Below are 20,000 nucleotides of genomic sequence, written 5' to 3' on the forward strand. Positions count from 1 at the left end.
GCCTGATCGAGCCTGATCGAGCGATGAGCGTGGTATCATGTTGCAAGTGGCTGCATGGCTTAGCTTACTAAATGCAAATGCATAAGAGTAATATTCTTAGCATTCCTAGAGCCTACGGCCACACCACACTGAATGCACCCGATCTCGTCTGATCTCGGAAGTTAAGCAGTGTCAGGCCTAGTTAGTACCTGGATGGGAGACCGCCTGGGAATACCAGGTGCTGTAGGCTTTTTTGTACTCCAAGTTCAGGAAGTGAGCCATTTCTCAATTGCCTTTCAAAACTGCAAGGTCTAGCCGACTAGATGCTTAAAAGTACAAAACTCACTAGGCCCAGAGCCTACGGCCACACCACACTGAATGCGCCCGATCTCGTCTGATCTCGGAAGCTAAGCAGTGTCGGGCCTAGTTAGTACCTGGATGGGAGACCACCTGGGAATACCAGGTGCTGTAGGCTTTTTTGTGCTCCAAGTTCAGGAAGTGAGCCATTTCACAATTGCCTTTCAAAACTGCAAGGTCTAGCCGACTAGATGCTTAAAAGTACAAACTCACTAGGCCCAGAGCCTACGGCCACACCACACTGAATGCGCCCGATCTCGGAAGCTAAGCAGGGTCGGGCCTAGTTAGTACCTGGATGGGAGACTGCCTGGGAATACCAGGTGCTGTAGGCTTTTTTTGTGCTCCATGATTAGTAATTGCGCAACTTCTCAATTATTTTTCAAATTTGGTATGTTTCCAAAATAATTGTATCCCGTTTTATAGCGGAAATGTTGGACAACATCATGAGGGCTGGAGCTACCTTTTTACATAGAATTAGCATACAGGTAGTGTGTTCATGGGTAATAAATCAACTTTCACATGTAATGCAGTACAGAGAATATTGAGTCCTTCAAGAGGCATGAAAGAAAACCATTATTGTGTTGATTGTTCTCTCCACCTCCCTGCAACAGACACAGGATGGATGAATTAAAGTTATCCTACCAGACATAGGAGTCCTGAATGGGCCCACCAGTCTTATATATCTCGCCTGATCGAGCCTGATCGAGCGATGAGCGTGGTATCATGTTGCAAGTGGCTGCATGGCTTAGCTTACTAAATGCAAATGCATAAGAGTAATATTCTTAGCATTCCTAGAGCCTACGGCCACACCACACTGAATGCACCCGATCTCGACTGATCTCGGAAGTTAAGCAGTGTCAGGCCTAGTTAGTACCTGGATGGGAGACCGCCTGGGAATACCAGGTGCTGTAGGCTTTTTTGTGCTCCAAGTTCAGGAAGTGAGCCCTTTCTCAATTGCCTTTTAAAACTGCAAGGTCTAGCCGACTAGATGCTTAAAAGTACAAAACTCACTAGGCCCAGAGCCTACGGCCACACCACACTGAATGTGCCTGATCTCGTCTGATCTCAGAAGCTAAGCAGTGTCGGGCCTAGTTAGTACCTGGATGGAAGACCGCCTGGGAATACCAGGTGCTGTAGGCTTTTTTGTACTCCAAGTTCAGGAAGTGAGCCATTTCTCAATTGCCTTTCAAAACTGCAAGGTCTAGCCGACTAGATGCTTAAAAGTACAAAACTCACAAGAACCAGAGCCTACGGCCACACCACACTGAATGCGCCCGATCTCGTCTGATCTCGGAAGCTAAGCAGTGTCGGGCCTCGTTAGTACCTGGATGGGAGACCGCCTGGGAATACCAGGTGCTGTAGGCTTTTTTGTGCTCCAAGTTCAGGAAGTGAGCCATTTCTCAATTGCCTTTCAAAATTGCAAGGTCTAGCTGACTAGATGCTTAAAAGTACAAAACTCACTAGGCCCAGAGCCTACGGCCACACCACACTGATTGCGCCCGATCTCGTCTGATCTCGGAAGCTAAGCAGTGTCGGGCCTCGTTAGTACCTGGATGGGAGACCGCCTGGGAATACCAGGTGCTGTAGGCTTTTTTGTGCTCCAAGTTCAGGAAGTGAGCCATTTCTCAATTGCCTTTCAAAACTGCAAGGTCTAGCTGACTAGATGCTTAAAAGTACAAAACTCACTAGGCCCAGAGCCTACGGCCACACCACACTGATTGCGCCCGATCTCGTCTGATCTCGGAAGCTAAGCAGTGTCGGGCCTAGTTAGTACCTGGATGGGAGACCACCTGGGAATACCAGGTGCTGTAGGCTTTTTTGTGCTCCAAGTTCAGGAAGTGAGCCATTTCACAATTGCCTTTCAAAACTGCAAGGTCTAGCCGACTAGATGCTTAAAAGTACAAAACTCACTAGGCCCAGAGCCTACGGCCACACCACACTGAAGGTGCCCGATCTCGGAAGCTAAGCAGGGTCAGGCCTAGTTAGTACCTGGATGGGAGACTGCCTGGGAATACCAGGTGCTGTAGGCTTTTTTGTGCTCCATGATTAGTAATTGCGCAACTTCTCAATTATTTTTCAAATTTGGTATGTTTCCAAAATAATTGTATCCCGTTTTATAGCGGAAATGTTGGACAACATCATGAGGGCTGGAGCTACCTTTTTACATAGAATTAGCATACAGGCAGTGTGTTCATGGGTAATAAATCGACTTTCACATGTAATGCAGTACAGAGAATATTGAGTCCTTCAAGAGGCATGAAAGAAAACCATTATTGTGTTGATTGTTCTCTCCACCTCCCTGCAACAGACACAGGATGGATGAATTAAAGTTATCCTACCAGACATAGGAGTCCTGAATGGGCCCACCAGTCTTATATATCTCGCCTGATCGAGCCTGATCGAGCGATGAGCGTGGTATCATGTTGCAAGTGGCTGCATGGCTTAGCTTACTAAATGCAAATGCATAAGAGTAATATTCTTAGCATTCCTAGAGCCTACGGCCACACCACACTGAATGCACCCGATCTCGTCTGATCTCGGAAGTTAAGCAGTGTCAGGCCTAGTTAGTACCTGGATGGGAGACCGCCTGGGAATACCAGGTGCTGTAGGCTTTTTTGTGCTCCAAGTTCAGGAAGTGAGCCCTTTCTCAATTGCCTTTTAAAACTGCAAGGTCTAGCCGACTAGATGCTTAAAAGTACAAAACTCACTAGGCCCAGAGCCTACGGCCACACCACACTGAATGTGCCCACACTGAATGTGCCCGATCTCGGAAGCTAAGCAGGGTCAGGCCTAGTTAGTACCTGGATGGGAGACTGCCTGGGAATACCAGGTGCTGTAGGCTTTTTTGTGCTCCATGATTAGTAATTGCGCAACTTCTCAATTATTTTTCAAATTTGGTATGTTTCCAAAATAATTGTATCCCGTTTTATAGCGGAAATGTTGGACAACATCATGAGGGCTGGAGCTACCTTTTTACATAGAATTAGCATACAGGTAGTGTGTTCATGGGTAATAAATCGACTTTCACATGTAATGCAGTACAGAGAATATTGAGTCCTTCAAGAGGCATGAAAGAAAACCATTATTGTGTTGATTGTTCTCTCCACCTCCCTGCAACAGACACAGGATGGATGAATTAAAGTTATCCTACCAGACATAGGAGTCCTGAATGGGCCCACCAGTCTTATATATCTCGCCTGATCGAGCCTGATCGAGCGATGAGCGTGGTATCATGTTGCAAGTGGCTGCATGGCTTAGCTTACTAAATGCAAATGCATAAGAGTAATATTCTTAGCATTCCTAGAGCCTACGGCCACACCACACTGAATGCACCCGATCTCGACTGATCTCGGAAGTTAAGCAGTGTCAGGCCTAGTTAGTACCTGGATGGGAGACCGCCTGGGAATACCAGGTGCTGTAGGCTTTTTTGTGCTCCAAGTTCAGGAAGTGAGCCCTTTCTCAATTGCCTTTTAAAACTGCAAGGTCTAGCCGACTAGATGCTTAAAAGTACAAAACTCACTAGGCCCAGAGCCTACGGCCACACCACACTGAATGTGCCTGATCTCGTCTGATCTCAGAAGCTAAGCAGTGTCGGGCCTAGTTAGTACGTGGATGGAAGACCGCCTGGGAATACCAGGTGCTGTAGGCTTTTTTGTACTCCAAGTTCAGGAAGTGAGCCATTTCTCAATTGCCTTTCAAAACTGCAAGGTCTAGCCGACTAGATGCTTAAAAGTACAAAACTCACAAGAACCAGAGCCTACGGCCACACCACACTGAATGCGCCCGATCTCGTCTGATCTCGGAAGCTAAGCAGTGTCGGGCCTCGTTAGTACCTGGATGGGAGACCGCCTGGGAATACCAGGTGCTGTAGGCTTTTTTGTGCTCCAAGTTCAGGAAGTGAGCCATTTCTCAATTTCCTTTCAAAACTGCAAGGTCTAGCTGACTAGATGCTTAAAAGTACAAAACTCACTAGGCCCAGAGCCTACGGCCACACCACACTGATTTCGTCTGATCTCGGAAGCTAAGCAGTGTCGGGCCTAGTTAGTACCTGGATGGGAGACCACCTGGGAATACCAGGTGCTGTAGGCTTTTTTGTGCTCCAAGTTCAGGAAGTGAGCCATTTCACAATTGCCTTTCAAAACTGCAAGGTCTAGCCGACTAGATGCTTAAAAGTACAACACTCACTAGGCCCAGAGCCTACGGCCACACCACACTGAATGCGCCTGATCTCGTCTGATCTCAGAAGCTAAGCAGTGTCGGGCCTAGTTAGTACCTGGATGGGAGACCGCCTGGGAATACCAGGTGCTGTAGGCTTTTTTGTACTCCAAGTTCAGGAAGTGAGCCATTTCTCAATTGCCTTTCAAAACTGCAAGGTCTAGCCGACTAGATGCTTAAAAGTACAAAACTCACTAGGCCCAGAGCCTACGGCCACACCACACTGAATGCGCCCGATCTTGTCTGATCTCGGAAGCTAAGCAGTGTCGGGCCTAGTTAGTACCTGGATGGGAGACCACCTGGGAATACCAGGTGCTGTAGGCTTTTTTGTGCTCCAAGTTCAGGAAGTGAGCCATTTCACAATTGCCTTTCAAAACTGCAAGGTCTAGCCGACTAGATGCTTAAAAGTACAAACTCACTAGGCCCAGAGCCTACGGCCACACCACACTGAATGCGCCCGATCTCGGAAGCTAAGCAGGGTCGGGCCTAGTTAGTACCTGGATGGGAGACTGCCTGGGAATACCAGGTGCTGTAGGCTTTTTTTGTGCTCCATGATTAGTAATTGCGCAACTTCTCAATTATTTTTCAAATTTGGTATGTTTCCAAAATAATTGTATCCCGTTTTATAGCGGAAATGTTGGACAACATCATGAGGGCTGGAGCTACCTTTTTACATAGAATTAGCATACAGGTAGTGTGTTCATGGGTAATAAATCAACTTTCACATGTAATGCAGTACAGAGAATATTGAGTCCTTCAAGAGGCATGAAAGAAAACCATTATTGTGTTGATTGTTCTCTCCACCTCCCTGCAACAGACACAGGATGGATGAATTAAAGTTATCCTACCAGACATAGGAGTCCTGAATGGGCCCACCAGTCTTATATATCTCGCCTGATCGAGCGCTGATCGAGCGATGAGCGTGGTATCATGTTGCAAGTGGCTGCATGGCTTAGCTTACTAAATGCAAATGCATAAGAGTAATATTCTTAGCATTCCTAGAGCCTACGGCCACACCACACTGAATGCACCTGATCTCGACTGATCTCGGAAGTTAAGCAGTGTCAGGCCTAGTTAGTACCTGGATGGGAGACCGCCTGGGAATACCAGGTGCTGTAGGCTTTTTTGTGCTCCAAGTTCAGGAAGTGAGCCCTTTCTCAATTGCCTTTTAAAACTGCAAGGTCTAGCCGACTAGATGCTTAAAAGTACAAAACTCACTAGGCCCAGAGCCTACGGCCACACCACACTGAATGTGCCTGATCTCGTCTGATCTCAGAAGCTAAGCAGTGTCGGGCCTAGTTAGTACCTGGATGGAAGACCGCCTGGGAATACCAGGTGCTGTAGGCTTTTTTGTACTCCAAGTTCAGGAAGTGAGCCATTTCTCAATTGCCTTTCAAAACTGCAAGGTCTAGCCGACTAGATGCTTAAAAGTACAAAACTCACAAGAACCAGAGCCTACGGCCACACCACACTGAATGCGCCCGATCTCGTCTGATCTCGGAAGCTAAGCAGTGTCGGGCCTCGTTAGTACCTGGATGGGAGACCGCCTGGGAATACCAGGTGCTGTAGGCTTTTTTGTGCTCCAAGTTCAGGAAGTGAGCCATTTCACAATTGCCTTTCAAAACTGCAAGGTCTAGCCGACTAGATGCTTAAAAGTACAAAACTCACTAGGCCCAGAGCCTACGGCCACACCACACTGAAGGTGCCCGATCTCGGAAGCTAAGCAGGGTCAGGCCTAGTTAGTACCTGGATGGGAGACTGCCTGGGAATACCAGGTGCTGTAGGCTTTTTTGTGCTCCATGATTAGTAATTGCGCAACTTCTCAATTATTTTTCAAATTTGGTATGTTTCCAAAATAATTGTATCCCGTTTTATAGCGGAAATGTTGGACAACATCATGAGGGCTGGAGCTACCTTTTTACATAGAATTAGCATACAGGCAGTGTGTTCATGGGTAATAAATCGACTTTCACATGTAATGCAGTACAGAGAATATTGAGTCCTTCAAGAGGCATGAAAGAAAACCATTATTGTGTTGATTGTTCTCTCCACCTCCCTGCAACAGACACAGGATGGATGAATTAAAGTTATCCTACCAGACATAGGAGTCCTGAATGGGCCCACCAGTCTTATATATCTCGCCTGATCGAGCCTGATCGAGCGATGAGCGTGGTATCATGTTGCAAGTGGCTGCATGGCTTAGCTTACTAAATGCAAATGCATAAGAGTAATATTCTTAGCATTCCTAGAGCCTACGGCCACACCACACTGAATGCACCCGATCTCGTCTGATCTCGGAAGTTAAGCAGTGTCAGGCCTAGTTAGTACCTGGATGGGAGACCGCCTGGGAATACCAGGTGCTGTAGGCTTTTTTGTGCTCCAAGTTCAGGAAGTGAGCCCTTTCTCAATTGCCTTTTAAAACTGCAAGGTCTAGCCGACTAGATGCTTAAAAGTACAAAACTCACTAGGCCCAGAGCCTACGGCCACACCACACTGAATGTGCCCACACTGAATGTGCCCGATCTCGGAAGCTAAGCAGGGTCAGGCCTAGTTAGTACCTGGATGGGAGACTGCCTGGGAATACCAGGTGCTGTAGGCTTTTTTGTGCTCCATGATTAGTAATTGCGCAACTTCTCAATTATTTTTCAAATTTGGTATGTTTCCAAAATAATTGTATCCCGTTTTATAGCGGAAATGTTGGACAACATCATGAGGGCTGGAGCTACCTTTTTACATAGAATTAGCATACAGGTAGTGTGTTCATGGGTAATAAATCGACTTTCACATGTAATGCAGTACAGAGAATATTGAGTCCTTCAAGAGGCATGAAAGAAAACCATTATTGTGTTGATTGTTCTCTCCACCTCCCTGCAACAGACACAGGATGGATGAATTAAAGTTATCCTACCAGACATAGGAGTCCTGAATGGGCCCACCAGTCTTATATATCTCGCCTGATCGAGCCTGATCGAGCGCTGATCGAGCGATGAGCGTGGTATCATGTTGCAAGTGGCTGCATGGCTTAGCTTACTAAATGCAAATGCATAAGAGTAATATTCTTAGCATTCCTAGAGCCTACGGCCACACCACACTGAATGCACCCGATCTCGACTGATCTCGGAAGTTAAGCAGTGTCAGGCCTAGTTAGTACCTGGATGGGAGACCGCCTGGGAATACCAGGTGCTGTAGGCTTTTTTGTGCTCCAAGTTCAGGAAGTGAGCCCTTTCTCAATTGCCTTTTAAAACTGCAAGGTCTAGCCGACTAGATGCTTAAAAGTACAAAACTCACTAGGCCCAGAGCCTACGGCCACACCACACTGAATGTGCCTGATCTCGTCTGATCTCAGAAGCTAAGCAGTGTCGGGCCTAGTTAGTACCTGGATGGAAGACCGCCTGGGAATACCAGGTGCTGTAGGCTTTTTTGTACTCCAAGTTCAGGAAGTGAGCCATTTCTCAATTGCCTTTCAAAACTGCAAGGTCTAGCCGACTAGATGCTTAAAAGTACAAAACTCACAAGAACCAGAGCCTACGGCCACACCACACTGAATGCGCCCGATCTCGTCTGATCTCGGAAGCTAAGCAGTGTCGGGCCTCGTTAGTACCTGGATGGGAGACCGCCTGGGAATACCAGGTGCTGTAGGCTTTTTTGTGCTCCAAGTTCAGGAAGTGAGCCATTTCTCAACTGCCTTTCAAAATTGCAAGGTCTAGCTGACTAGATGCTTAAAAGTACAAAACTCACTAGGCCCAGAGCCTACGGCCACACCACACTGATTGCGCCCGATCTCGTCTGATCTCGGAAGCTAAGCAGTGTCGGGCCTCGTTAGTACCTGGATGGGAGACCGCCTGGGAATACCAGGTGCTGTAGGCTTTTTTGTGCTCCAAGTTCAGGAAGTGAGCCATTTCTCAATTGCCTTTCAAAACTGCAAGGTCTAGCTGACTAGATGCTTAAAAGTACAAAACTCACTAGGCCCAGAGCCTACGGCCACACCACACTGATTGCGCCCGATCTCGGAAGCTAAGCAGTGTCGGGCCTAGTTAGTACCTGGATGGGAGACCACCTGGGAATACCAGGTGCTGTAGGCTTTTTTGTGCTCCAAGTTCAGGAAGTGAGCCATTTCACAATTGCCTTTCAAAACTGCAAGGTCTAGCCGACTAGATGCTTAAAAGTACAAAACTCACTAGGCCCAGAGCCTACGGCCACACCACACTGAATGTGCCCGATCTCGGAAGCTAAGCAGGGTCAGGCCTAGTTAGTACCTGGATGGGAGACTGCCTGGGAATACCAGGTGCTGTAGGCTTTTTTGTGCTCCATGATTAGTAATTGCGCAACTTCTCAATTATTTTTCAAATTTGGTATGTTTCCAAAATAATTGTATCCCGTTTTATAGCGGAAATGTTGGACAACATCATGAGGGCTGGAGCTACCTTTTTACATAGAATTAGCATACAGGTAGTGTGTTCATGGGTAATAAATCGACTTTCACATGTAATGCAGTACAGAGAATATTGAGTCCTTCAAGAGGCATGAAAGAAAACCATTATTGTGTTGATTGTTCTCTCCACCTCCCTGCAACAGACACAGGATGGATGAATTAAAGTTATCCTACCAGACATAGGAGTCCTGAATGGGCCCACCAGTCTTATATATCTCGCCTGATCGAGCCTGATCGAGCGATGAGCGTGGTATCATGTTGCAAGTGGCTGCATGGCTTAGCTTACTAAATGCAAATGCATAAGAGTAATATTCTTAGCATTCCTAGAGCCTACGGCCACACCACACTGAATGCACCCGATCTCGTCTGATCTCGGAAGTTAAGCAGTGTCAGGCCTAGTTAGTACCTGGATGGGAGACCGCCTGGGAATACCAGGTGCTGTAGGCTTTTTTGTGCTCCAAGTTCAGGAAGTGAGCCCTTTCTCAATTGCCTTTTAAAACTGCAAGGTCTAGCCGACTAGATGCTTAAAAGTACAACACTCACTAGGCCCAGAGCCTACGGCCACACCACACTGAATGCGCCTGATCTCGTCTGATCTCAGAAGCTAAGCAGTGTCGGGCCTAGTTAGTACCTGGATGGGAGACCGCCTGGGAATACCAGGTGCTGTAGGCTTTTTTGTACTCCAAGTTCAGGAAGTGAGCCATTTCTCAATTGCCTTTCAAAACTGCAAGGTCTAGCCGACTAGATGCTTAAAAGTACAAAACTCACTAGGCCCAGAGCCTACGGCCACACCACACTGAATGCGCCCGATCTCGTCTGATCTCGGAAGCTAAGCAGTGTCGGGCCTAGTTAGTACCTGGATGGGAGACCACCTGGGAATACCAGGTGCTGTAGGCTTTTTTGTGCTCCAAGTTCAGGAAGTGAGCCATTTCACAATTGCCTTTCAAAACTGCAAGGTCTAGCCGACTAGATGCTTAAAAGTACAAACTCACTAGGCCCAGAGCCTACGGCCACACCACACTGAATGCGCCCGATCTCGGAAGCTAAGCAGGGTCGGGCCTAGTTAGTACCTGGATGGGAGACTGCCTGGGAATACCAGGTGCTGTAGGCTTTTTTTGTGCTCCATGATTAGTAATTGCGCAACTTCTCAATTATTTTTCAAATTTGGTATGTTTCCAAAATAATTGTATCCCGTTTTATAGCGGAAATGTTGGACAACATCATGAGGGCTGGAGCTACCTTTTTACATAGAATTAGCATACAGGTAGTGTGTTCATGGGTAATAAATCAACTTTCACATGTAATGCAGTACAGAGAATATTGAGTCCTTCAAGAGGCATGAAAGAAAACCATTATTGTGTTGATTGTTCTCTCCACCTCCCTGCAACAGACACAGGATGGATGAATTAAAGTTATCCTACCAGACATAGGAGTCCTGAATGGGCCCACCAGTCTTATATATCTCGCCTGATCGAGCCTGATCGAGCGATGAGCGTGGTATCATGTTGCAAGTGGCTGCATGGCTTAGCTTACTAAATGCAAATGCATAAGAGTAATATTCTTAGCATTCCTAGAGCCTACGGCCACACCACACTGAATGCACCCGATCTCGACTGATCTCGGAAGTTAAGCAGTGTCAGGCCTAGTTAGTACCTGGATGGGAGACCGCCTGGGAATACCAGGTGCTGTAGGCTTTTTTGTGCTCCAAGTTCAGGAAGTGAGCCCTTTCTCAATTGCCTTTTAAAACTGCAAGGTCTAGCCGACTAGATGCTTAAAAGTACAAAACTCACTAGGCCCAGAGCCTACGGCCACACCACACTGAATGTGCCTGATCTCGTCTGATCTCAGAAGCTAAGCAGTGTCGGGCCTAGTTAGTACCTGGATGGAAGACCGCCTGGGAATACCAGGTGCTGTAGGCTTTTTTGTACTCCAAGTTCAGGAAGTGAGCCATTTCTCAATTGCCTTTCAAAACTGCAAGGTCTAGCCGACTAGATGCTTAAAAGTACAAAACTCACAAGAACCAGAGCCTACGGCCACACCACACTGAATGCGCCCGATCTCGTCTGATCTCGGAAGCTAAGCAGTGTCGGGCCTCGTTAGTACCTGGATGGGAGACCGCCTGGGAATACCAGGTGCTGTAGGCTTTTTTGTGCTCCAAGTTCAGGAAGTGAGCCATTTCTCAATTGCCTTTCAAAATTGCAAGGTCTAGCTGACTAGATGCTTAAAAGTACAAAACTCACTAGGCCCAGAGCCTACGGCCACACCACACTGATTGCGCCCGATCTCGTCTGATCTCGTAAGCTAAGCAGTGTCGGGCCTCGTTAGTACCTGGATGGGAGACCGCCTGGGAATACCAGGTGCTGTAGGCTTTTTTGTGCTCCAAGTTCAGGAAGTGAGCCATTTCTCAATTGCCTTTCAAAACTGCAAGGTCTAGCTGACTAGATGCTTAAAAGTACAAAACTCACTAGGCCCAGAGCCTACGGCCACACCACACTGATTGCGCCCGATCTCGTCTGATCTCGGAAGCTAAGCAGTGTCGGGCCTAGTTAGTACCTGGATGGGAGACCACCTGGGAATACCAGGTGCTGTAGGCTTTTTTGTGCTCCAAGTTCAGGAAGTGAGCCATTTCACAATTGCCTTTCAAAACTGCAAGGTCTAGCCGACTAGATGCTTAAAAGTACAAAACTCACTAGGCCCAGAGCCTACGGCCACACCACACTGAAGGTGCCCGATCTCGGAAGCTAAGCAGGGTCAGGCCTAGTTAGTACCTGGATGGGAGACTGCCTGGGAATACCAGGTGCTGTAGGCTTTTTTGTGCTCCATGATTAGTAATTGCGCAACTTCTCAATTATTTTTCAAATTTGGTATGTTTCCAAAATAATTGTATCCCGTTTTATAGCGGAAATGTTGGACAACATCATGAGGGCTGGAGCTACCTTTTTACATAGAATTAGCATACAGGCAGTGTGTTCATGGGTAATAAATCGACTTTCACATGTAATGCAGTACAGAGAATATTGAGTCCTTCAAGAGGCATGAAAGAAAACCATTATTGTGTTGATTGTTCTCTCCACCTCCCTGCAACAGACACAGGATGGATGAATTAAAGTTATCCTACCAGACATAGGAGTCCTGAATGGGCCCACCAGTCTTATATATCTCGCCTGATCGAGCCTGATCGAGCGATGAGCGTGGTATCATGTTGCAAGTGGCTGCATGGCTTAGCTTACTAAATGCAAATGCATAAGAGTAATATTCTTAGCATTCCTAGAGCCTACGGCCACACCACACTGAATGCACCCGATCTCGTCTGATCTCGGAAGTTAAGCAGTGTCAGGCCTAGTTAGTACCTGGATGGGAGACCGCCTGGGAATACCAGGTGCTGTAGGCTTTTTTGTGCTCCAAGTTCAGGAAGTGAGCCCTTTCTCAATTGCCTTTTAAAACTGCAAGGTCTAGCCGACTAGATGCTTAAAAGTACAAAACTCACTAGGCCCAGAGCCTACGGCCACACCACACTGAATGTGCCCACACTGAATGTGCCCGATCTCGGAAGCTAAGCAGGGTCAGGCCTAGTTAGTACCTGGATGGGAGACTGCCTGGGAATACCAGGTGCTGTAGGCTTTTTTGTGCTCCATGATTAGTAATTGCGCAACTTCTCAATTATTTTTCAAATTTGGTATGTTTCCAAAATAATTGTATCCCGTTTTATAGCGGAAATGTTGGACAACATCATGAGGGCTGGAGCTACCTTTTTACATAGAATTAGCATACAGGTAGTGTGTTCATGGGTAATAAATCGACTTTCACATGTAATGCAGTACAGAGAATATTGAGTCCTTCAAGAGGCATGAAAGAAAACCATTATTGTGTTGATTGTTCTCTCCACCTCCCTGCAACAGACACAGGATGGATGAATTAAAGTTATCCTACCAGACATAGGAGTCCTGAATGGGCCCACCAGTCTTATATATCTCGCCTGATCGAGCCTGATCGAGCGCTGATCGAGCGATGAGCGTGGTATCATGTTGCAAGTGGCTGCATGGCTTAGCTTACTAAATGCAAATGCATAAGAGTAATATTCTTAGCATTCCTAGAGCCTACGGCCACACCACACTGAATGCACCCGATCTCGACTGATCTCGGAAGTTAAGCAGTGTCAGGCCTAGTTAGTACCTGGATGGGAGACCGCCTGGGAATACCAGGTGCTGTAGGCTTTTTTGTGCTCCAAGTTCAGGAAGTGAGCCCTTTCTCAATTGCCTTTTAAAACTGCAAGGTCTAGCCGACTAGATGCTTAAAAGTACAAAACTCACTAGGCCCAGAGCCTACGGCCACACCACACTGAATGTGCCTGATCTCGTCTGATCTCAGAAGCTAAGCAGTGTCGGGCCTAGTTAGTACCTGGATGGAAGACCGCCTGGGAATACCAGGTGCTGTAGGCTTTTTTGTACTCCAAGTTCAGGAAGTGAGCCATTTCTCAATTGCCTTTCAAAACTGCAAGGTCTAGCCGACTAGATGCTTAAAAGTACAAAACTCACAAGAACCAGAGCCTACGGCCACACCACACTGAATGCGCCCGATCTCGTCTGATCTCGGAAGCTAAGCAGTGTCGGGCCTCGTTAGTACCTGGATGGGAGACCGCCTGGGAATACCAGGTGCTGTAGGCTTTTTTGTGCTCCAAGTTCAGGAAGTGAGCCATTTCTCAACTGCCTTTCAAAATTGCAAGGTCTAGCTGACTAGATGCTTAAAAGTACAAAACTCACTAGGCCCAGAGCCTACGGCCACACCACACTGATTGCGCCCGATCTCGTCTGATCTCGGAAGCTAAGCAGTGTCGGGCCTCGTTAGTACCTGGATGGGAGACCGCCTGGGAATACCAGGTGCTGTAGGCTTTTTTGTGCTCCAAGTTCAGGAAGTGAGCCATTTCTCAATTGCCTTTCAAAACTGCAAGGTCTAGCTGACTAGATGCTTAAAAGTACAAAACTCACTAGGCCCAGAGCCTACGGCCACACCACACTGATTGCGCCCGATCTCGGAAGCTAAGCAGTGTCGGGCCTAGTTAGTACCTGGATGGGAGACCACCTGGGAATACCAGGTGCTGTAGGCTTTTTTGTGCTCCAAGTTCAGGAAGTGAGCCATTTCACAATTGCCTTTCAAAACTGCAAGGTCTAGCCGACTAGATGCTTAAAAGTACAAAACTCACTAGGCCCAGAGCCTACGGCCACACCACACTGAATGTGCCCGATCTCGGAAGCTAAGCAGGGTCAGGCCTAGTTAGTACCTGGATGGGAGACTGCCTGGGAATACCAGGTGCTGTAGGCTTTTTTGTGCTCCATGATTAGTAATTGCGCAACTTCTCAATTATTTTTCAAATTTGGTATGTTTCCAAAATAATTGTATCCCGTTTTATAGCGGAAATGTTGGACAACATCATGAGGGCTGGAGCTACCTTTTTACATAGAATTAGCATACAGGTAGTGTGTTCATGGGTAATAAATCGACTTTCACATGTAATGCAGTACAGAGAATATTGAGTCCTTCAAGAGGCATGAAAGAAAACCATTATTGTGTTGATTGTTCTCTCCACCTCCCTGCAACAGACACAGGATGGATGAATTAAAGTTATCCTACCAGACATAGGAGTCCTGAATGGGCCCACCAGTCTTATATATCTCGCCTGATCGAGCCTGATCGAGCGATGAGCGTGGTATCATGTTGCAAGTGGCTGCATGGCTTAGCTTACTAAATGCAAATGCATAAGAGTAATATTCTTAGCATTCCTAGAGCCTACGGCCACACCACACTGAATGCACCCGATCTCGTCTGATCTCGGAAGTTAAGCAGTGTCAGGCCTAGTTAGTACCTGGATGGGAGACCGCCTGGGAATACCAGGTGCTGTAGGCTTTTTTGTGCTCCAAGTTCAGGAAGTGAGCCCTTTCTCAATTGCCTTTTAAAACTGCAAGGTCTAGCCGACTAGATGCTTAAAAGTACAACACTCACTAGGCCCAGAGCCTACGGCCACACCACACTGAATGCGCCTGATCTCGTCTGATCTCAGAAGCTAAGCAGTGTCGGGCCTAGTTAGTACCTGGATGGGAGACCGCCTGGGAATACCAGGTGCTGTAGGCTTTTTTGTACTCCAAGTTCAGGAAGTGAGCCATTTCTCAATTGCCTTTCAAAACTGCAAGGTCTAGCCGACTAGATGCTTAAAAGTACAAAACTCACTAGGCCCAGAGCCTACGGCCACACCACACTGAATGCGCCCGATCTCGTCTGATCTCGGAAGCTAAGCAGTGTCGGGCCTAGTTAGTACCTGGATGGGAGACCACCTGGGAATACCAGGTGCTGTAGGCTTTTTTGTGCTCCAAGTTCAGGAAGTGAGCCATTTCACAATTGCCTTTCAAAACTGCAAGGTCTAGCCGACTAGATGCTTAAAAGTACAAACTCACTAGGCCCAGAGCCTACGGCCACACCACACTGAATGCGCCCGATCTCGGAAGCTAAGCAGGGTCGGGCCTAGTTAGTACCTGGATGGGAGACTGCCTGGGAATACCAGGTGCTGTAGGCTTTTTTTGTGCTCCATGATTAGTAATTGCGCAACTTCTCAATTATTTTTCAAATTTGGTATGTTTCCAAAATAATTGTATCCCGTTTTATAGCGGAAATGTTGGACAACATCATGAGGGCTGGAGCTACCTTTTTACATAGAATTAGCATACAGGTAGTGTGTTCATGGGTAATAAATCAACTTTCACATGTAATGCAGTACAGAGAATATTGAGTCCTTCAAGAGGCATGAAAGAAAACCATTATTGTGTTGATTGTTCTCTCCACCTCCCTGCAACAGACACAGGATGGATGAATTAAAGTTATCCTACCAGACATAGGAGTCCTGAATGGGCCCACCAGTCTTATATATCTCGCCTGATCGAGCCTGATCGAGCGATGAGCGTGGTATCATGTTGCAAGTGGCTGCATGGCTTAGCTTACTAAATGCAAATGCATAAGAGTAATATTCTTAGCATTCCTAGAGCCTACGGCCACACCACACTGAATGCACCCGATCTCGACTGATCTCGGAAGTTAAGCAGTGTCAGGCCTAGTTAGTACCTGGATGGGAGACCGCCTGGGAATACCAGGTGCTGTAGGCTTTTTTGTGCTCCAAGTTCAGGAAGTGAGCCCTTTCTCAATTGCCTTTTAAAACTGCAAGGTCTAGCCGACTAGATGCTTAAAAGTACAAAACTCACTAGGCCCAGAGCCTACGGCCACACCACACTGAATGTGCCTGATCTCGTCTGATCTCAGAAGCTAAGCAGTGTCGGGCCTAGTTAGTACCTGGATGGAAGACCGCCTGGGAATACCAGGTGCTGTAGGCTTTTTTGTACTCCAAGTTCAGGAAGTGAGCCATTTCTCAATTGCCTTTCAAAACTGCAAGGTCTAGCCGACTAGATGCTTAAAAGTACAAAACTCACAAGAACCAGAGCCTACGGCCACACCACACTGAATGCGCCCGATCTCGTCTGATCTCGGAAGCTAAGCAGTGTCGGGCCTCGTTAGTACCTGGATGGGAGACCGCCTGGGAATACCAGGTGCTGTAGGCTTTTTTGTGCTCCAAGTTCAGGAAGTGAGCCATTTCTCAATTGCCTTTCAAAATTGCAAGGTCTAGCTGACTAGATGCTTAAAAGTACAAAACTCACTAGGCCCAGAGCCTACGGCCACACCACACTGATTGCGCCCGATCTCGTCTGATCTCGTAAGCTAAGCAGTGTCGGGCCTCGTTAGTACCTGGATGGGAGACCGCCTGGGAATACCAGGTGCTGTAGGCTTTTTTGTGCTCCAAGTTCAGGAAGTGAGCCATTTCTCAATTGCCTTTCAAAACTGCAAGGTCTAGCTGACTAGATGCTTAAAAGTACAAAACTCACTAGGCCCAGAGCCTACGGCCACACCACACTGATTGCGCCCGATCTCGTCTGATCTCGGAAGCTAAGCAGTGTCGGGCCTAGTTAGTACCTGGATGGGAGACCACCTGGGAATACCAGGTGCTGTAGGCTTTTTTGTGCTCCAAGTTCAGGAAGTGAGCCATTTCACAATTGCCTTTCAAAACTGCAAGGTCTAGCCGACTAGATGCTTAAAAGTACAAAACTCACTAGGCCCAGAGCCTACGGCCACACCACACTGAAGGTGCCCGATCTCGGAAGCTAAGCAGGGTCAGGCCTAGTTAGTACCTGGATGGGAGACTGCCTGGGAATACCAGGTGCTGTAGGCTTTTTTGTGCTCCATGATTAGTAATTGCGCAACTTCTCAATTATTTTTCAAATTTGGTATGTTTCCAAAATAATTGTATCCCGTTTTATAGCGGAAATGTTGGACAACATCATGAGGGCTGGAGCTACCTTTTTACATAGAATTAGCATACAGGCAGTGTGTTCATGGGTAATAAATCGACTTTCACATGTAATGCAGTACAGAGAATATTGAGTCCTTCAAGAGGCATGAAAGAAAACCATTATTGTGTTGATTGTTCTCTCCACCTCCCTGCAACAGACACAGGATGGATGAATTAAAGTTATCCTACCAGACATAGGAGTCCTGAATGGGCCCACCAGTCTTATATATCTCGCCTGATCGAGCCTGATCGAGCGATGAGCGTGGTATCATGTTGCAAGTGGCTGCATGGCTTAGCTTACTAAATGCAAATGCATAAGAGTAATATTCTTAGCATTCCTAGAGCCTACGGCCACACCACACTGAATGCACCCGATCTCGTCTGATCTCGGAAGTTAAGCAGTGTCAGGCCTAGTTAGTACCTGGATGGGAGACCGCCTGGGAATACCAGGTGCTGTAGGCTTTTTTGTGCTCCAAGTTCAGGAAGTGAGCCCTTTCTCAATTGCCTTTTAAAACTGCAAGGTCTAGCCGACTAGATGCTTAAAAGTACAAAACTCACTAGGCCCAGAGCCTACGGCCACACCACACTGAATGTGCCCACACTGAATGTGCCCGATCTCGGAAGCTAAGCAGGGTCAGGCCTAGTTAGTACCTGGATGGGAGACTGCCTGGGAATACCAGGTGCTGTAGGCTTTTTTGTGCTCCATGATTAGTAATTGCGCAACTTCTCAATTATTTTTCAAATTTGGTATGTTTCCAAAATAATTGTATCCCGTTTTATAGCGGAAATGTTGGACAACATCATGAGGGCTGGAGCTACCTTTTTACATAGAATTAGCATACAGGTAGTGTGTTCATGGGTAATAAATCGACTTTCACATGTAATGCAGTACAGAGAATATTGAGTCCTTCAAGAGGCATGAAAGAAAACCATTATTGTGTTGATTGTTCTCTCCACCTCCCTGCAACAGACACAGGATGGATGAATTAAAGTTATCCTACCAGACATAGGAGTCCTGAATGGGCCCACCAGTCTTATATATCTCGCCTGATCGAGCCTGATCGAGCGATGAGCGTGGTATCATGTTGCAAGTGGCTGCATGGCTTAGCTTACTAAATGCAAATGCATAAGAGTAATATTCTTAGCATTCCTAGAGCCTACGGCCACACCACACTGAATGCACCCGATCTCGACTGATCTTGGAAGTTAAGCAGTGTCAGGCCTAGTTAGTACCTGGATGGGAGACCGCCTGGGAATACCAGGTGCTGTAGGCTTTTTTGTGCTCCAAGTTCAGGAAGTGAGCCCTTTCTCAATTGCCTTTTAAAACTGCAAGGTCTAGCCGACTAGATGCTTAAAAGTACAAAACTCACTAGGCCCAGAGCCTACGGCCACACCACACTGAATGTGCCTGATCTCGTCTGATCTCAGAAGCTAAGCAGTGTCGGGCCTAGTTAGTACGTGGATGGAAGACCGCCTGGGAATACCAGGTGCTGTAGGCTTTTTTGTACTCCAAGTTCAGGAAGTGAGCCATTTCTCAATTGCCTTTCAAAACTGCAAGGTCTAGCCGACTAGATGCTTAAAAGTACAAAACTCACAAGAACCAGAGCCTACGGCCACACCACACTGAATGCGCCCGATCTCGTCTGATCTCGGAAGCTAAGCAGTGTCGGGCCTCGTTAGTACCTGGATGGGAGACCGCCTGGGAATACCAGGTGCTGTAGGCTTTTTTGTGCTCCAAGTTCAGGAAGTGAGCCATTTCTCAATTTCCTTTCAAAACTGCAAGGTCTAGCTGACTAGATGCTTAAAAGTACAAAACTCACTAGGCCCAGAGCCTACGGCCACACCACACTGATTTCGTCTGATCTCGGAAGCTAAGCAGTGTCGGGCCTAGTTAGTACCTGGATGGGAGACCACCTGGGAATACCAGGTGCTGTAGGCTTTTTTGTGCTCCAAGTTCAGGAAGTGAGCCATTTCACAATTGCCTTTCAAAACTGCAAGGTCTAGCCGACTAGATGCTTAAAAGTACAACACTCACTAGGCCCAGAGCCTACGGCCACACCACACTGAATGCGCCTGATCTCGTCTGATCTCAGAAGCTAAGCAGTGTCGGGCCTAGTTAGTACCTGGATGGGAGACCGCCTGGGAATACCAGGTGCTGTAGGCTTTTTTGTACTCCAAGTTCAGGAAGTGAGCCATTTCTCAATTGCCTTTCAAAACTGCAAGGTCTAGCCGACTAGATGCTTAAAAGTACAAAACTCACTAGGCCCAGAGCCTACGGCCACACCACACTGAATGCGCCCGATCTTGTCTGATCTCGGAAGCTAAGCAGTGTCGGGCCTAGTTAGTACCTGGATGGGAGACCACCTGGGAATACCAGGTGCTGTAGGCTTTTTTGTGCTCCAAGTTCAGGAAGTGAGCCATTTCACAATTGCCTTTCAAAACTGCAAGGTCTAGCCGACTAGATGCTTAAAAGTACAAACTCACTAGGCCCAGAGCCTACGGCCACACCACACTGAATGCGCCCGATCTCGGAAGCTAAGCAGGGTCGGGCCTAGTTAGTACCTGGATGGGAGACTGCCTGGGAATACCAGGTGCTGTAGGCTTTTTTTGTGCTCCATGATTAGTAATTGCGCA

At 47.2% G+C, this 20,000-nt stretch overlaps 48 non-coding genes and 15 pseudogenes across 48 annotated transcripts; all 63 read left to right on the top strand.

Annotated features, from left to right (window-relative positions):
- Nucleotides 1-110: 110 nt before the first annotated feature.
- LOC138548832 (5S ribosomal RNA) lies at nucleotides 111-229 on the top strand. Its single transcript, XR_011292626.1, has one exon. It is a non-coding gene; the product is annotated as a 5S ribosomal RNA (ribosomal RNA).
- Nucleotides 230-335: 106 nt separating this feature from the next.
- On the top strand, nucleotides 336-454 carry LOC138547625 (5S ribosomal RNA). The gene has a single exon (XR_011291458.1). It is a non-coding gene; the product is annotated as a 5S ribosomal RNA (ribosomal RNA).
- A 105-nt stretch (nucleotides 455-559) lies between these two features.
- LOC138543349 (5S ribosomal RNA) lies at nucleotides 560-668 on the top strand (annotated as a pseudogene).
- A 464-nt stretch (nucleotides 669-1,132) lies between these two features.
- LOC138538350 (5S ribosomal RNA) lies at nucleotides 1,133-1,251 on the top strand. Its single transcript, XR_011286454.1, has one exon. It is a non-coding gene; the product is annotated as a 5S ribosomal RNA (ribosomal RNA).
- A 106-nt stretch (nucleotides 1,252-1,357) lies between these two features.
- Nucleotides 1,358-1,476, top strand: LOC138539573 (5S ribosomal RNA). Its single transcript, XR_011287637.1, has one exon. It is a non-coding gene; the product is annotated as a 5S ribosomal RNA (ribosomal RNA).
- Nucleotides 1,477-1,582: 106 nt separating this feature from the next.
- On the top strand, nucleotides 1,583-1,701 carry LOC138549900 (5S ribosomal RNA). Its single transcript, XR_011293670.1, has one exon. It is a non-coding gene; the product is annotated as a 5S ribosomal RNA (ribosomal RNA).
- A 106-nt stretch (nucleotides 1,702-1,807) lies between these two features.
- On the top strand, nucleotides 1,808-1,926 carry LOC138536927 (5S ribosomal RNA). Its single transcript, XR_011285084.1, has one exon. It is a non-coding gene; the product is annotated as a 5S ribosomal RNA (ribosomal RNA).
- A 106-nt stretch (nucleotides 1,927-2,032) lies between these two features.
- On the top strand, nucleotides 2,033-2,151 carry LOC138547608 (5S ribosomal RNA). Its single transcript, XR_011291441.1, has one exon. It is a non-coding gene; the product is annotated as a 5S ribosomal RNA (ribosomal RNA).
- A 106-nt stretch (nucleotides 2,152-2,257) lies between these two features.
- LOC138546813 (5S ribosomal RNA) lies at nucleotides 2,258-2,366 on the top strand (annotated as a pseudogene).
- A 463-nt stretch (nucleotides 2,367-2,829) lies between these two features.
- LOC138548833 (5S ribosomal RNA) lies at nucleotides 2,830-2,948 on the top strand. Its single transcript, XR_011292627.1, has one exon. It is a non-coding gene; the product is annotated as a 5S ribosomal RNA (ribosomal RNA).
- Nucleotides 2,949-3,641: 693 nt separating this feature from the next.
- On the top strand, nucleotides 3,642-3,760 carry LOC138538351 (5S ribosomal RNA). Its single transcript, XR_011286455.1, has one exon. It is a non-coding gene; the product is annotated as a 5S ribosomal RNA (ribosomal RNA).
- Nucleotides 3,761-3,866: 106 nt separating this feature from the next.
- Nucleotides 3,867-3,985, top strand: LOC138541880 (5S ribosomal RNA). Its single transcript, XR_011289875.1, has one exon. It is a non-coding gene; the product is annotated as a 5S ribosomal RNA (ribosomal RNA).
- A 106-nt stretch (nucleotides 3,986-4,091) lies between these two features.
- Nucleotides 4,092-4,210, top strand: LOC138549901 (5S ribosomal RNA). The gene has a single exon (XR_011293671.1). It is a non-coding gene; the product is annotated as a 5S ribosomal RNA (ribosomal RNA).
- Nucleotides 4,211-4,316: 106 nt separating this feature from the next.
- On the top strand, nucleotides 4,317-4,425 carry LOC138544383 (5S ribosomal RNA; annotated as a pseudogene).
- A 106-nt stretch (nucleotides 4,426-4,531) lies between these two features.
- LOC138539905 (5S ribosomal RNA) lies at nucleotides 4,532-4,650 on the top strand. The gene has a single exon (XR_011287965.1). It is a non-coding gene; the product is annotated as a 5S ribosomal RNA (ribosomal RNA).
- A 106-nt stretch (nucleotides 4,651-4,756) lies between these two features.
- LOC138551161 (5S ribosomal RNA) lies at nucleotides 4,757-4,875 on the top strand. Its single transcript, XR_011294893.1, has one exon. It is a non-coding gene; the product is annotated as a 5S ribosomal RNA (ribosomal RNA).
- A 105-nt stretch (nucleotides 4,876-4,980) lies between these two features.
- LOC138543350 (5S ribosomal RNA) lies at nucleotides 4,981-5,089 on the top strand (annotated as a pseudogene).
- Nucleotides 5,090-5,554: 465 nt separating this feature from the next.
- On the top strand, nucleotides 5,555-5,673 carry LOC138541633 (5S ribosomal RNA). The gene has a single exon (XR_011289635.1). It is a non-coding gene; the product is annotated as a 5S ribosomal RNA (ribosomal RNA).
- A 106-nt stretch (nucleotides 5,674-5,779) lies between these two features.
- LOC138539575 (5S ribosomal RNA) lies at nucleotides 5,780-5,898 on the top strand. The gene has a single exon (XR_011287639.1). It is a non-coding gene; the product is annotated as a 5S ribosomal RNA (ribosomal RNA).
- Nucleotides 5,899-6,004: 106 nt separating this feature from the next.
- Nucleotides 6,005-6,123, top strand: LOC138549902 (5S ribosomal RNA). The gene has a single exon (XR_011293672.1). It is a non-coding gene; the product is annotated as a 5S ribosomal RNA (ribosomal RNA).
- A 106-nt stretch (nucleotides 6,124-6,229) lies between these two features.
- LOC138546815 (5S ribosomal RNA) lies at nucleotides 6,230-6,338 on the top strand (annotated as a pseudogene).
- Nucleotides 6,339-6,801: 463 nt separating this feature from the next.
- On the top strand, nucleotides 6,802-6,920 carry LOC138548834 (5S ribosomal RNA). The gene has a single exon (XR_011292628.1). It is a non-coding gene; the product is annotated as a 5S ribosomal RNA (ribosomal RNA).
- A 704-nt stretch (nucleotides 6,921-7,624) lies between these two features.
- On the top strand, nucleotides 7,625-7,743 carry LOC138538352 (5S ribosomal RNA). The gene has a single exon (XR_011286456.1). It is a non-coding gene; the product is annotated as a 5S ribosomal RNA (ribosomal RNA).
- A 106-nt stretch (nucleotides 7,744-7,849) lies between these two features.
- LOC138539576 (5S ribosomal RNA) lies at nucleotides 7,850-7,968 on the top strand. The gene has a single exon (XR_011287640.1). It is a non-coding gene; the product is annotated as a 5S ribosomal RNA (ribosomal RNA).
- Nucleotides 7,969-8,074: 106 nt separating this feature from the next.
- Nucleotides 8,075-8,193, top strand: LOC138549903 (5S ribosomal RNA). Its single transcript, XR_011293673.1, has one exon. It is a non-coding gene; the product is annotated as a 5S ribosomal RNA (ribosomal RNA).
- Nucleotides 8,194-8,299: 106 nt separating this feature from the next.
- LOC138536929 (5S ribosomal RNA) lies at nucleotides 8,300-8,418 on the top strand. The gene has a single exon (XR_011285086.1). It is a non-coding gene; the product is annotated as a 5S ribosomal RNA (ribosomal RNA).
- Nucleotides 8,419-8,524: 106 nt separating this feature from the next.
- On the top strand, nucleotides 8,525-8,633 carry LOC138542692 (5S ribosomal RNA; annotated as a pseudogene).
- Nucleotides 8,634-8,739: 106 nt separating this feature from the next.
- On the top strand, nucleotides 8,740-8,848 carry LOC138546071 (5S ribosomal RNA; annotated as a pseudogene).
- Nucleotides 8,849-9,311: 463 nt separating this feature from the next.
- LOC138548835 (5S ribosomal RNA) lies at nucleotides 9,312-9,430 on the top strand. The gene has a single exon (XR_011292629.1). It is a non-coding gene; the product is annotated as a 5S ribosomal RNA (ribosomal RNA).
- A 106-nt stretch (nucleotides 9,431-9,536) lies between these two features.
- On the top strand, nucleotides 9,537-9,655 carry LOC138539916 (5S ribosomal RNA). Its single transcript, XR_011287976.1, has one exon. It is a non-coding gene; the product is annotated as a 5S ribosomal RNA (ribosomal RNA).
- A 106-nt stretch (nucleotides 9,656-9,761) lies between these two features.
- LOC138547637 (5S ribosomal RNA) lies at nucleotides 9,762-9,880 on the top strand. Its single transcript, XR_011291469.1, has one exon. It is a non-coding gene; the product is annotated as a 5S ribosomal RNA (ribosomal RNA).
- Nucleotides 9,881-9,985: 105 nt separating this feature from the next.
- LOC138543351 (5S ribosomal RNA) lies at nucleotides 9,986-10,094 on the top strand (annotated as a pseudogene).
- Nucleotides 10,095-10,558: 464 nt separating this feature from the next.
- On the top strand, nucleotides 10,559-10,677 carry LOC138538353 (5S ribosomal RNA). Its single transcript, XR_011286457.1, has one exon. It is a non-coding gene; the product is annotated as a 5S ribosomal RNA (ribosomal RNA).
- Nucleotides 10,678-10,783: 106 nt separating this feature from the next.
- Nucleotides 10,784-10,902, top strand: LOC138539577 (5S ribosomal RNA). The gene has a single exon (XR_011287641.1). It is a non-coding gene; the product is annotated as a 5S ribosomal RNA (ribosomal RNA).
- Nucleotides 10,903-11,008: 106 nt separating this feature from the next.
- On the top strand, nucleotides 11,009-11,127 carry LOC138549904 (5S ribosomal RNA). Its single transcript, XR_011293674.1, has one exon. It is a non-coding gene; the product is annotated as a 5S ribosomal RNA (ribosomal RNA).
- Nucleotides 11,128-11,233: 106 nt separating this feature from the next.
- LOC138541846 (5S ribosomal RNA) lies at nucleotides 11,234-11,352 on the top strand. The gene has a single exon (XR_011289842.1). It is a non-coding gene; the product is annotated as a 5S ribosomal RNA (ribosomal RNA).
- A 106-nt stretch (nucleotides 11,353-11,458) lies between these two features.
- Nucleotides 11,459-11,577, top strand: LOC138547609 (5S ribosomal RNA). Its single transcript, XR_011291442.1, has one exon. It is a non-coding gene; the product is annotated as a 5S ribosomal RNA (ribosomal RNA).
- Nucleotides 11,578-11,683: 106 nt separating this feature from the next.
- On the top strand, nucleotides 11,684-11,792 carry LOC138546816 (5S ribosomal RNA; annotated as a pseudogene).
- Nucleotides 11,793-12,255: 463 nt separating this feature from the next.
- Nucleotides 12,256-12,374, top strand: LOC138548837 (5S ribosomal RNA). Its single transcript, XR_011292631.1, has one exon. It is a non-coding gene; the product is annotated as a 5S ribosomal RNA (ribosomal RNA).
- A 704-nt stretch (nucleotides 12,375-13,078) lies between these two features.
- LOC138538354 (5S ribosomal RNA) lies at nucleotides 13,079-13,197 on the top strand. The gene has a single exon (XR_011286458.1). It is a non-coding gene; the product is annotated as a 5S ribosomal RNA (ribosomal RNA).
- A 106-nt stretch (nucleotides 13,198-13,303) lies between these two features.
- On the top strand, nucleotides 13,304-13,422 carry LOC138539578 (5S ribosomal RNA). Its single transcript, XR_011287642.1, has one exon. It is a non-coding gene; the product is annotated as a 5S ribosomal RNA (ribosomal RNA).
- A 106-nt stretch (nucleotides 13,423-13,528) lies between these two features.
- On the top strand, nucleotides 13,529-13,647 carry LOC138549905 (5S ribosomal RNA). Its single transcript, XR_011293675.1, has one exon. It is a non-coding gene; the product is annotated as a 5S ribosomal RNA (ribosomal RNA).
- Nucleotides 13,648-13,753: 106 nt separating this feature from the next.
- On the top strand, nucleotides 13,754-13,872 carry LOC138536930 (5S ribosomal RNA). The gene has a single exon (XR_011285087.1). It is a non-coding gene; the product is annotated as a 5S ribosomal RNA (ribosomal RNA).
- Nucleotides 13,873-13,978: 106 nt separating this feature from the next.
- On the top strand, nucleotides 13,979-14,087 carry LOC138542694 (5S ribosomal RNA; annotated as a pseudogene).
- Nucleotides 14,088-14,193: 106 nt separating this feature from the next.
- LOC138546073 (5S ribosomal RNA) lies at nucleotides 14,194-14,302 on the top strand (annotated as a pseudogene).
- A 463-nt stretch (nucleotides 14,303-14,765) lies between these two features.
- On the top strand, nucleotides 14,766-14,884 carry LOC138548838 (5S ribosomal RNA). Its single transcript, XR_011292632.1, has one exon. It is a non-coding gene; the product is annotated as a 5S ribosomal RNA (ribosomal RNA).
- A 106-nt stretch (nucleotides 14,885-14,990) lies between these two features.
- On the top strand, nucleotides 14,991-15,109 carry LOC138539927 (5S ribosomal RNA). Its single transcript, XR_011287987.1, has one exon. It is a non-coding gene; the product is annotated as a 5S ribosomal RNA (ribosomal RNA).
- Nucleotides 15,110-15,215: 106 nt separating this feature from the next.
- On the top strand, nucleotides 15,216-15,334 carry LOC138547648 (5S ribosomal RNA). The gene has a single exon (XR_011291480.1). It is a non-coding gene; the product is annotated as a 5S ribosomal RNA (ribosomal RNA).
- A 105-nt stretch (nucleotides 15,335-15,439) lies between these two features.
- Nucleotides 15,440-15,548, top strand: LOC138543353 (5S ribosomal RNA; annotated as a pseudogene).
- Nucleotides 15,549-16,012: 464 nt separating this feature from the next.
- On the top strand, nucleotides 16,013-16,131 carry LOC138538356 (5S ribosomal RNA). The gene has a single exon (XR_011286459.1). It is a non-coding gene; the product is annotated as a 5S ribosomal RNA (ribosomal RNA).
- Nucleotides 16,132-16,237: 106 nt separating this feature from the next.
- LOC138539579 (5S ribosomal RNA) lies at nucleotides 16,238-16,356 on the top strand. Its single transcript, XR_011287643.1, has one exon. It is a non-coding gene; the product is annotated as a 5S ribosomal RNA (ribosomal RNA).
- A 106-nt stretch (nucleotides 16,357-16,462) lies between these two features.
- LOC138549907 (5S ribosomal RNA) lies at nucleotides 16,463-16,581 on the top strand. Its single transcript, XR_011293677.1, has one exon. It is a non-coding gene; the product is annotated as a 5S ribosomal RNA (ribosomal RNA).
- A 106-nt stretch (nucleotides 16,582-16,687) lies between these two features.
- On the top strand, nucleotides 16,688-16,806 carry LOC138541848 (5S ribosomal RNA). Its single transcript, XR_011289844.1, has one exon. It is a non-coding gene; the product is annotated as a 5S ribosomal RNA (ribosomal RNA).
- Nucleotides 16,807-16,912: 106 nt separating this feature from the next.
- On the top strand, nucleotides 16,913-17,031 carry LOC138547610 (5S ribosomal RNA). The gene has a single exon (XR_011291443.1). It is a non-coding gene; the product is annotated as a 5S ribosomal RNA (ribosomal RNA).
- Nucleotides 17,032-17,137: 106 nt separating this feature from the next.
- LOC138546817 (5S ribosomal RNA) lies at nucleotides 17,138-17,246 on the top strand (annotated as a pseudogene).
- Nucleotides 17,247-17,709: 463 nt separating this feature from the next.
- Nucleotides 17,710-17,828, top strand: LOC138548839 (5S ribosomal RNA). Its single transcript, XR_011292633.1, has one exon. It is a non-coding gene; the product is annotated as a 5S ribosomal RNA (ribosomal RNA).
- A 693-nt stretch (nucleotides 17,829-18,521) lies between these two features.
- LOC138541951 (5S ribosomal RNA) lies at nucleotides 18,522-18,640 on the top strand. The gene has a single exon (XR_011289943.1). It is a non-coding gene; the product is annotated as a 5S ribosomal RNA (ribosomal RNA).
- A 106-nt stretch (nucleotides 18,641-18,746) lies between these two features.
- LOC138541881 (5S ribosomal RNA) lies at nucleotides 18,747-18,865 on the top strand. The gene has a single exon (XR_011289876.1). It is a non-coding gene; the product is annotated as a 5S ribosomal RNA (ribosomal RNA).
- A 106-nt stretch (nucleotides 18,866-18,971) lies between these two features.
- LOC138549908 (5S ribosomal RNA) lies at nucleotides 18,972-19,090 on the top strand. Its single transcript, XR_011293678.1, has one exon. It is a non-coding gene; the product is annotated as a 5S ribosomal RNA (ribosomal RNA).
- A 106-nt stretch (nucleotides 19,091-19,196) lies between these two features.
- LOC138544385 (5S ribosomal RNA) lies at nucleotides 19,197-19,305 on the top strand (annotated as a pseudogene).
- A 106-nt stretch (nucleotides 19,306-19,411) lies between these two features.
- Nucleotides 19,412-19,530, top strand: LOC138539939 (5S ribosomal RNA). The gene has a single exon (XR_011287998.1). It is a non-coding gene; the product is annotated as a 5S ribosomal RNA (ribosomal RNA).
- Nucleotides 19,531-19,636: 106 nt separating this feature from the next.
- Nucleotides 19,637-19,755, top strand: LOC138551162 (5S ribosomal RNA). The gene has a single exon (XR_011294894.1). It is a non-coding gene; the product is annotated as a 5S ribosomal RNA (ribosomal RNA).
- Nucleotides 19,756-19,860: 105 nt separating this feature from the next.
- Nucleotides 19,861-19,969, top strand: LOC138543354 (5S ribosomal RNA; annotated as a pseudogene).
- Nucleotides 19,970-20,000: the final 31 nt, after the last annotated feature.

Source organism: Ambystoma mexicanum, unplaced genomic scaffold (genome assembly GCF_040938575.1).
Source record: "Ambystoma mexicanum isolate Mex_15411 unplaced genomic scaffold, UKY_AmexF1_1 Mex_scaf10, whole genome shotgun sequence".
Lineage (NCBI taxonomy): Eukaryota > Metazoa > Chordata > Amphibia > Caudata > Ambystomatidae > Ambystoma > Ambystoma mexicanum.